An 11,425-nucleotide genomic window follows, 5' to 3' on the forward strand; every position below is an offset into this window, starting at 1 on the left:
GGGGGGGGGGGGGGGGGGGGGGAACCAAGCCCCCTGACATACGGTTCCATCCTCATTTACTACATCATAGCTGTCCGAAAAATGGGTCTGGGAAATGGGAGCCCAGCAGGAACAGGAGGCCCAAGGGACATGTGAACTCCTCAAACCTATTAGTTCCCCTTTTCCAACCCACAGGGCCTCTGTCTTGAAAGCACCAATGAACTGATTGCCTCCCCTCACACACACATACACCCTCCTAATGCTGAACACTGGACTGTTTTGACCCCAGATTGAAATGTCATCAAGTCAAGTGAGCAAACATACAAGCAAGGTTTTTTACTGGGGCATCCATTCAGGAGACAGCTCTGCCAAGAAGTCAGTTCTGCTGGCAGGAATTGGGGGGGAGGGGAAGAAGCTACTGAGCTGTTTGCAGGTTGAGGTTTAGGAATGTTGCCCCAATGAGTTAAATGAAAGCACCGAGGCTCTAATGATGCACCTCATACTATTTGTGCCAAGAGGCACATTTGGAATCTCACACTATAAGTTAAGGTGGGATGTTGTAATGGCTGTCAGAGTGCATTTGCCCTCTGTCCCTATCTTACACTCATCAGCACACCCAGTCTCAGCAAAATTGTTTGTGAAAAAATCATTCCCAGACATACTTGGTTGGATCTCAGGCATGAAAGGTTTGTATGTGAACTATAGAATATTCATTGACATTTTCTTCCCCTTGGCCAGCCAGCCAGCACTGAGCTTCCTGCTTGGTGAGGAATATGGCTCTCTGCAAGAGCCTTGTCCTCCCTCTCCCACCTCCATACTGGGTTTCAATGCTCCTTAGGAAAGGGAGTCACCATACTGAACAGGGCTCCATTTCTCCAGACAAACATTATTTAGCACCTACTGTGTGCCAAGAGCAAACTGCCCACACAAGTGTGGTTTCCAAAATCCTTCATATCAGCTTTGTAAGGTAGGTGTAAGGGAAACCTAACCCCATTTCACAGGTGAGGAAACCCGTTCAAGTTTAAGATCACCTGCGAGACAGTAAGGCCCTGAGGTGAATGGGCTACACAGCTGAGTTTAACTCCAGCTCTGTTCTCTCACTCTGGAACTCATTCCCCTTACTTGCACAAAGGACAAAATTATCTAATGGAAAGTGCCCTAGGCTGGCAGGAGTGAGGGGCATCCCTGTGACCCAGCCAGAGACTTCAATTCCCTTGGCTTCAGTTTCCATCTCCAAATATGAGGGAAGTATCCTGGAATAGTCTTAAAGTTATTTCAAACTCTGACATGCATGAATCCCTAGCCTACTGGAAGGATGCAAGATCAGCAAGACCACAGAGGCTAAGTGTCTGGGAAGGAAAATAGTATAAAAGCGAAATGCTTTCTCATATTCTTTGGCCTGATGAGCTCATCTTATGAACCAGGGAAATGAGGAGGAGCTTTTGGCAGGTCCCAGAGATTACTAATGACTGGCAGTAGCCTTGGCTGTAGCCTCATGAGGACCCCAGTTTCTTCCTTTCCTGCAAGGGTGATATTGATTTTCTTCTTCTTTAAGTCTCTGCCCTTAGAAACAGGAGTCCCTGCAAGGCAGAGGGTGGGCAGCCATGCCAGAGAAGGCTACTGTTAGGCCCAGCTAGTTGTACCCCACTCACTTCCGGGTCTCTTTCTTCCCTCAAGGCTGGCTGCTGAGTTCTTTTAAAATACTCACTTCTTGCTCTCCACCTTCTTTCCTCCTGAACATTGGTGCCACGTGCCAATCAGAACACAGTTCCAGGCAAGCTAACTTCCCAAGCTCAGTTCTAGGTGTGAGAAGGTCTTTCCAGATCATTTTTTGATTCCACAGTAGGGGAAGGTCAGAGAACAGTGAGCTGGCTTGGCTGATCTTGAATGAAGAAGCAGAATGATTGGGATGTGGGGCCCCCTCCTTTAGGACTTCTTGCCAGAAACCTTCCAGGCAGCCGACTGCTGGCTGTGCTAGATAGACAGGTTTGGATGTACTTGGGCATCGTGATTAGGTCTGGTGGATTCAATCCCTGTGGAGGCTGGAGACTGCAGGAAGGAGTTTGTTCTCCTGGATTTACTTTCAGCTCCTTCCATCTTTGTGTTTACCTCAGGGTCATGGATGAAGAATACTTGATCTGAATTTCCTACCATGTCTTTCCCACAGGTCCCTTGGAAGGTTCATAAGTGCATGAATGGAGCCAACTGAGGCACAGTGACTGGGTGATTTGTCCTCACATTTAGTGCTCATGCCATCATCATGCCACTGTCTCTTAGAAACTATCACAACCGTCTCCCTGCCGGTGGACTGGCTTCTTCCTCCAGTATACCCCCAAACGGCTGCCAGAGTGATGTATTTAAAACGAGCCCAACCACTTCACACCCAAGTGAAAAACCCTTCTAGCATCCCACATAACCGGGAAGGTAAAATTGAATCTAAAATTCCTTGGCACAGACACAAGGTCCCTGCTTGCTTCCCCTGCCTCGCCCATCTTCTGCCTCTGCCTGGCTCATATTCCATCAATACCAAAGTACTCCAGGTTCTCCGGTCATCCTGCCCTAACCCTCTGTGCCTTAATACACTGAATTCTGCCTGGCCTCCTCACACCCCCTATATACACATACACAAGTGCATTTTTACCTTTCAAAACAAAGGTTTGAATTCCTCTCCTGCCGGAACCATCTCACACCTCACTATCTCGTCCCTTCCTGACAGAATGAATTCTTTCTCTGGGCCCCTCTTGCATATACTAGAGGTTATGCTTACCTACTTGTTCTGTGTCTGCTCTAATAGACTGTGAACATGTTCTCTGGATCTGTATTTTAGCTTCTCCCTTCTTTGGATTTGCCTCAGGTAGACCCATGAAGCAGAATATTTTATCTTAAATTTACCTGCCATTTTTTTTTCAAAGGTCCCTTCGAAGGCTCATCACAAGTTCATAGAGAATATAGACTACAGAGAAAGAGTTAGTGGGGTCGAACGACAATTCTGGCAGATCACAGTTGCTCCTGTTATTAGTCCCCATAAGTTAGGTGACATCCCCCAGCTAGCAAATATGACACTCTGGGTCCTCACTATGCTTGGAGTCTATGTTAATTTAGGCTGAAGTCGGAGTTCACATTTAAGGAGCTGGAGGATAAGGGAAGCAAGAGGCTGGTTGTACATTGTATTGCCATACAGCGCTACAGTCCATCAATCCTATCGAAGCACTTCACTAGAGCTCCAGATTAAATGAAAGTAAATCCTCTGTGTCCTCGATGCCTGTGCTGGGGACAAATGGTTCATTCCTAAAGGATAAACTGGTCTAACAGAACCAGTTTAGAAATGGAATTGAAGTTAGGAGGAATGTTCTTTGATTTTTACCCATGCCTTACAGGATGAAATAAGCAGTAGTTTTCCCCAGTGACATTATGGATCAGTGTTGGCAAAGAACAAATAGATGTGGTCTGTGGTTTAGACATCGCATAGTTCTCAAGCCTCATCACACCATATTGCTCAGCCACGCTGGCTGCAAAGACTACAACTAATGGTGAAAAGCTGCATCCCCACTTGATGACCATATTATAACCCAGCTCCCTTCCCCTAACATCTCTTATCTGCATTTTATCAGTCTAGGCATAACAAATACTGTTCACACTGAAATGAAAATGAAAATCTGGATCGTCCTTGATTGGAATACAACCTGCCTCTCAGTGCTGCAGCCCTGCTCTCATCCCTAATGTGGGGACCTAATTCATTCCCGCCTCATGTCTCAGTCCCCATTTACTACTCTGCAGAGGAGATCAGCTGCCATGGCAATTAGTTCTTCATGAGATCTTTGGTGCCTATTAGGTGCCAGGCAAAACAGAAAACAAGATGAATCCAGGGCGAGTCCTTTTGGAGTCCAAAGTCAAGTAAAAGGTATTGTAGATGACACATTTTCTTTCTAACAATTCTGGCCCATTCTGACTTGGGGTATTTTCTGTATGGTATCATTAACCTACATTGATCAATTAACTCAGTTAAGTGATCACTGTCCAGGCTAGAAGGCAGGGTGGGGCTGGAGAAGCAATAAGTGGTTTATGCCAATTTAAGAGTCAAGGACAAGGGGGAGGTGTCACTAGGATGGGGTGGAAACCCAGAACTAGAGATATGAGTCTTCCACAGAGCTGCACTGTAGCTGGAGGTCTACTGTCACTACAGCTACAGACGTGGAGAAAGGGGCACTGGTGCTCATGCACAAATGAAGACCAGGGCCGCCAAAGCTGCAGTCCTGCACTCACATCTCAGAGCGGCATTTTACAAGTATGATGTGCTTCCTCCTTCCACACCCCCTCTCCTCCTTGGATCCCCACAGTTAGTCTAGGTTGGTCCCATTAAGCCATGTTAAAAATACTTGCTTCCGGGAGGGAAGGGCTCGGCTGGAAGAATGATGGTCCAAGACCACCTTGGGAAGGGATGAAGCTCCTTTAACTCAGATGGGGATGGGGGGTTGGATGGAAACAAGGAAGCTGCATTTCCTCATCCTTCCGCATCTCCAAGGGTGACCAAAGAGACCATACAAATGAGCAGGAGCAAGAGGTAGCTGGATGAGTGATAGTGCATCATTTTCTATCTGGGAGCAAAGCTTAATCAATTTAGCAATGGCAGGTACAGAGCAACGGATCTGTCATCTCAATGCAACCACCCCAGGATATCAGAAATAAGGCAGCAGTTTCCATGTTCCCCCAGGTGTTTGGTATTTGGAATTTATCCAGGGTATAGTTTTGTCTAAACAGTGGCATTGTCTTCCTAAGAATTATTATGGAGTGACATGGAGATATTTGAAGACAAAAAAAGGTGTGCGCACATTTATGTATATGTGGGTAGGTGTACATTTATGTCTATTTACACAAATACTATTTACATTTCAGCAGACACCTGTGTTTCAACATATTGCTAGCCAGTTGTCTTTTTAGCTCAGTGGAGCAATAATTCATTGAATAGCTTCTGTCAGGTAAGGTATTGGGCACTAAAGGGGACAGAAAGAAAGATTGGACATGGTTTCTACTTTCAAAAAAAACATAGTCTGGTGCATTTAATTTTCCCTCCTAAAGGAAAACCTTTACATTTTATCTCACAGCAATTTTCAAGAGCTTGAGCTCCCTCCAGGAATTCAGAATAGCAAAAGGAATAAGCAGGATTTCTGTTCCCCCAGGACAGATATCCTAATTGTCCCAGCTAAATGAGGGGTAGGTTACATTGGAGAACCATACTGGCTGTGGTACACCCCTGTAATCCCAAATACTCAGGAGTGAGGCAGGAGGATCCAAGTTCAAGGCCAGCCTGGGCAACTCAACAAGACCTTGTCTCAAAATAAAAAATAAAAAGGGCTGGGGATGCAGCTTGGTGACATCTCCAAGACTGAAAACAACAACAAAAAAGGCAGTGGAATGTGCCCAAGTATGAATTCCCTGGAGAATACTCCACCAGACAGCTGCCATTAAAGCAAAATTTAATATGCAATCATTTCCACACTTGTTCTCCTAGATACCAGGTAGAAATCTTAATTTTAGAAGAATTCAGTTATCTTAATTTGGAAAAGACTAAAGGAAGATGTGGTAGCTGTGTTCAGGTATTTAAGATTTTCCCTATGTTGCTCCACAACGAGGATCAATGGATAGAAGTCACAGAGAGGCTGATTGTAGCTCAAATAAGAAAGAATTTATGAGTTGCCTTAGGAGATAATGAGCTCCCCAGCACTGGAAGGATACAAGCAGATAGATGGCTGTCTACCAGGACTGCCCCACAGGGTATTCCTGCAGTAGATTAGGACAGTGCACAAGGTACTTTCCATCTCTCAATTCTTGGATACTCAGCCCCTCTCCTTGGCCCAAGGCTAAAAGGAAATTTGAATACTTGGAGAAATGGGACACTTCGAAGGGAGAATCTCGCCCCCAGCTCTGGATTCAATTCCCAGCACACAAACACAAAACAAAACAATAACAGACTTGCCTGTGTCTTTGGGCCTTTAATTTTAGATACATGGACACTTTTCTTTAAATGCAGTGAAGATGCTTAATACTAGAAAATGCAGTAATTACTTAAGTACTCTATTAACAAAAGCAATGTTATTGACACACACAAGTGTTACTAGGTAAATAGCACTGATGGCCTAGTTGGAAAAGGCCAGATGTTTCCATGTGAGAAAGATAGTTCCAAAATAAGACCAGTCTGAATAAGGGAACATCGTGTTTGCTTTTAAAATGACCTACAACACACACACACATTCAGGAATGAAAACAGTATGTGCAGTAAATATGCAAAAAAAGTATCTCAATGTGTCTACTGCCTTGTACCTTGGAGTCAGTGGGCATCTCATCCAGCAGGAAGGACGGTTTCCTTCAAACACTCTCAAGCATTAAGCACTTGAGTAAAGCTCAGTACACACAGTGAAACCTAGTTCTTCTGAATACCAAGGGACTCTAAGGCAACCCAGTCCACTGCTTTTCAGATGCTAATTAATTAGGACATAGTTGAGGTGATCTGGTTGTCTTAAAAATTTGGTGGGGAAAGGGGAACAAAATTTGAAAAATATAAGCTAAAGAGGTAGACCCAGGAAAAATACTTGGACATAAATACCTATCCATTTAATAACCAAAATAGAAAATGGAATTCTCTCCCCTAACCTCCAAAGACAAGATTTTTATTTTCCAGTAGCAGTAAAAGGATCTGTTTTATAATGTTGTTGGTTAAAGAAATGGAGGGGGGGGGGGGTACTCCAGGGCTGTGTTTTCAACTTCAGTTGAATTTGGTGAGTTACTATTCAGTGTCTTCTAGGTGGCAGGCACCGTCTTTGGTTCTGGGTATACACTTGTGAGCAGGCGTAGTCCCTGCAAGGGCCCAGGAGCTGGCCTACTGTGGTGCATAGAATAGCATGCTGCCCTGTACACCTCCAAGGCGGGCTGACTGCTGATTTCAGTCCTCAGCTCCATACAACTGCCCGGCTGGGGGTGTGGCTCAGTGGCAGAGTGTGGCTCAGCATCTGCCAGGCCCTGAGTTCCAGCCCCAGGACCAAAAAAAAAAAAAAAAACCCTGAGTGCATGAATGAATACATTTGGACAGACAGACAGACAGACAGACACATACACACACACACACACACAGAGTCAATGTGCTAGGATACTTTCCTGTTGTCAGTATGTAGGTACACAGCTCATCTCACCCCTGCACTTCATAACAACTAACATCTGCAAAGCACTTCACAGTTTACAAAGTGTATTCACAGCCAGTATCATATTTGTTCCTCATCTCAACACTGAGTTGTGTTCTCCTCATTTCAAGACAGAGAAGTACTCCATTTAGTAGATTATGAGCCTTGAGGTGGCATTTCTTAAATTTAAATGAGCATGGCCTTCTCCCGCTGCAGTCACATTCCAACAACCCCATTGCCCTCCTGATACACGTGCTCCACAGAACCAAGCTACACCACTTAAGCGAGCTGCGATCTAAACTCTTGCCCCTTAAGGCTCCAGAGTTTTTTCTTGTCACTGAGCAAAGTCACCAGCTTTGCCTTGGGCCAGATGAAAAGATCAAAACATTCTTTGTGGAATGAAAAACAGAGGTGAGATGAAAATAGCTGGAAAATTCAATCTATCACTTGAAATAAGAAAAAAATTTAAGGTAAAAATCAACCTTACTTCTAAAAGATGTTCAAGTGTATCTTGTTTTTGCCTTTCTTATTTTGTGTCTTATTTTATGTATGTGCCTATTTTGGATCTCTCTCCCTGAGGGGCTGGGTCCAATGTTTATTAATTTAATAGAAAATATTTGGAAAATATCCCCAAGATGCCATATATGGTCCACTATCCATTTTTTAAATTTTTAGTTATAAAGGCTAAAACTAAGCATTCCAGACCCTGAAGCCAGACAGAACCATGGTATATTCTTTAACAGAGCACACAGAAAACATTTAATAAATGGTAGATAATAAAAATACTTCAAAATAACAATAGATGAAGAGTCTCTCTGAGCAAAGGCAACGTAAAGAACGTTCCCTCCCACATCTGGATTGCACAGGATGCACCTTCCCCTTAGCTAGTACAGAAGATATGGTGTCCAGCCAGACGTGCTGTGTGCTGTGCCAGCAGCGTCACCAACACCCTGGTGAGAGGAAGGGGGAAAAGGCTCTTTTGTTCAGCCCTCTTCCCTAGTGATATCTTAGATCTAAATAAAGAAAATACAGGCTCAGAAATAATTGACAAGCTAATGAAAAGCCACAGAGTGTGTGTGTGGGGGGGGTGGCACTTAATCATATTTTCAGTAGCAGAGCCAGAGGAAATGGACAGGCCCGAGCACCAAATTATCCACAATGCATGAAGCAGAGGAGATTCAAAACCAGAGGAGAGGAGTCAAGAAATTAACCTGGTTTCCATGCTAATTCAAAACTGTTTGTTTGGAGACTGAAGAAAAGGCAAGCAATGTAGTTTCCAGTAGAGAAACTGCTCGCTAACATCCTAGCAAAGCAATAACCTCGGATAATAGGAAATATTATGATGTCTCCAGAGAACAGAGAGAAATTTAGATTTACTCTCCCATCCATGGAGCTTGGTTTAATAGCATATATTCAACAGAGCTGAATAAATATCAACAAGAAGGTTAAAAAAATTGATTAGGGGAAATACTTCACATGACTGACAGCTGAAAACAAACAGACCAGTAAGGGGATTAAAAAAAAAAAAAAAGCAAGCAGGAAGATTGTAGGTGTTTTTATTCTCCTGAAAGTAACACTGGTGATTTGTGGCTCCAGCTGCCCAGCAGGGGGTGAGTTAGGGGCGGAGAGCAGGGAAGCAGAGGGAAGGTGGGGTGGGAGGGGCCGCTCTTTTGAAGGTTGCTTCTATTGGGTTTATTACAGTGTTTTATGAAGCGATACAAGAGACATCTTCAGCTAACACCAGGATTGCACTAGACACATAATATAACAAATGGCTTATAAAAGGTTGCCGAATCTTCTAGATGACTGAACCTAAATAAATTGTCTCCTGTCTAAGCTTTTGGTGCCATATCATTTCACAATACTTGTCCAATCTTAGCCAAAACAAGGAAAAGAGGCGTGAGATTAGGTCAAGAAGAGGAAAGGACTCCTTGTTACTTTCATATACTTTACAAACTACTTTTCTGTTTATAACTGTTTCCAAAGAGGATGGGGATGGTAGGAAAGTTCTGATCAGCGCCTTGTGCTAAATAAAACTACTCTCAACTCTCAATGTCATTAGGGCTTTGGGGACAGGGGAAAAACACAAAGTAAACACAAGTTTCTCCCAACATCTTGGCCATCCTACAGCGGTCAGGATCCCAGAGCTCCTCCTATCTTTTGCCACATGGTACACATGTCCCTTGAAGGGAAAAACAAAACTGGGCAAATTGACCTAATATAAATGCATCAGCAGATTCTAATGAGATTCTTTTTTTTTTTTTTTTTTTTTTTTTTTTTTTTTTTTTTAAAGAGAGAGTGTGTGATAGAGAGAGAGAGGGAGAGAGAGAGAATATTTTTTAATATTTATTTTTCAGCGGACACAACATCTTTGTTTGTATGTGGTGCTGAGGATCGAACCCGGGCCGCACGCATGCCAGGCGAGCGCGCCACTGCTTGAGCCACATCCCCAGCCCCCTAATGAGATTCTTAAAAAACAAAAACAAGCCATACATTCTCATAGCTCATTCCAATTATGCCATTGCCCTGTGTACCTCCACTTGGTACAATAGGCTTTTGGGGCTCTCAGGCAATCTGAAAACACTGTGGTAATTGAGCTCTCACTAGGTATTTTGTATTGTGCAGAGCAGGCAAGAGATAAAAGACTAATTGCTACCATTTATCAAACGTGTACAACATGCTAGACACTGTGCGTGTCCTGTGCATTATTTCCAGGTTCGCAGCTCAACCCTGGGAGGCAGGTTACCTGCACTTTGTAAACGATGAAACTGGAGCTTAGTGAAATGAACCATCTTGCCCAGTGTCCCACAAGTTAGGAAGTGGCACAGCCAGGACCATCTGATGTTCAGAGACCATGCTTCTTATCCAGCTGGAGACCTGTAACATGGGAACGGCTGATTGTGCAGAGTAAGTGTACCATCTTGAGTGTGAGCAGAGGATGGATGGAGGCATTGAGTCACTCAGTGTGGGGACAGAATAGGTACTTTTTCTTCTTCTAATTTTCTAAAAAGATATGATCCACGTGCCATAAAATTCACCATTTAAAGATGTACACTTGATTTTAGTGTGTTCATCAGTTTGTGCAGCTCTCACCACCATCTAATTCCAGAACATTTTCATCACTCCATTCCCATTAAGAATCTCCCTCTCCGCAGCCTCTGGCAACCACCAATCTACTTTCTGTCTCCATGAATTTTCCTGTTCCAGACATTCCATATAAACAAGTCAGACAAAAATGGCCTTCTGTGACTGTCCTCTATACTTGGCATTTTCAAGGTTCATTGTGTTGCATGTATCGATACTTCAATCCTTTTTAATGGCCAAATAATATTCCACTATATGTATGTACCATTTTGTTCATCAGCTGACGAGCTCTAAAGTACTTTCAACAGTGAGCTTTCATGAACACAAGACTCCTGTCCAGAAATGAACCGGAACAACAACTATGTAGGGCTCAACTCCACTCTGTCCCAAAGCTGTATCTGTAGTAGACAGGCTCAAGTTAAAATAACACTGCTAACTAAAACTCAACACAGCCCAAACTAATTTTCCCTCAGGACCACCTCTACCCCCTCCATGCTCCTCCTTTGCTATTAATGGCAAGACCAGTTTCCTAGGTTCACCAAGGTTTCACTCCTCCCTCCATGTAAACGTCTGTGCCAACACGTGAGCTCTACCTCAACTATTCTATTTTCTTCCCTTTGTCACTTTACCAAACTTAAGCCTCTCATTTGGATATTATAATAGCCTTCTACTAGTCTCCCCACTTCCTAACCCCAGACCCTTGCTATTCTATCCCACTTAGGAGAATTCAGATTCTGAGTTCATCTTCTGAATGTTCAGCTATTGTGGGAAGCCATTCTCGCACGTGATTGGGCACCTCCCTGATTGGGTGTGAGGCATTCTGGCCAAACTGTGTTGGAGCTAATCCCCACCCTCTCCAGGTGCGAGAGCCTGTCCGTGTGGGTGTGTGACTGACCATTGACCCTGAGACCAATCACTGACCCTGACCTTGGAATGCTGCCCCCCTCGACCTTCATTGGATGGAATTTTCCCCTGAATTTCTTGTTCCCCAATAAAAGGCCATTCCCTGGCATGCCCTGCCTCTCTCTCTTGCTAGTCCTGTGTAAGCCTTGCTGCTCCACCGGGTGGTTCGAGGCGGGAGCCAGAGGGAGGGCCGTCTCAGACCTGGTCAAAGAAAAAGGTAATTGAGTCTTGTGTGTTTATTTTGATCTCACTAGTTAACTTCTATGCTACGAACCTCTTGTACGAAA

The 11,425-nt window shown here is 44.0% G+C and overlaps 1 long non-coding RNA gene across 1 annotated transcript; it reads left to right on the forward strand.

Annotated features, from left to right (window-relative positions):
* Positions 1–80: 80 nt before the first annotated feature.
* LOC125613898 lies at positions 81–11,223 on the forward strand. The gene is made up of 3 exons (XR_007344474.1): positions 81–3,880; positions 9,867–10,058; positions 10,957–11,223. It is a non-coding gene; the product is annotated as an uncharacterized LOC125613898 (long non-coding RNA).
* The last annotated feature ends 202 nt before the right edge of the window (positions 11,224–11,425 follow it).

This window comes from Marmota marmota, unplaced genomic scaffold (genome assembly GCF_001458135.2).
Source record: "Marmota marmota marmota unplaced genomic scaffold, marMar, whole genome shotgun sequence".
In the NCBI taxonomy this organism is placed as follows: domain Eukaryota; kingdom Metazoa; phylum Chordata; class Mammalia; order Rodentia; family Sciuridae; genus Marmota; species Marmota marmota.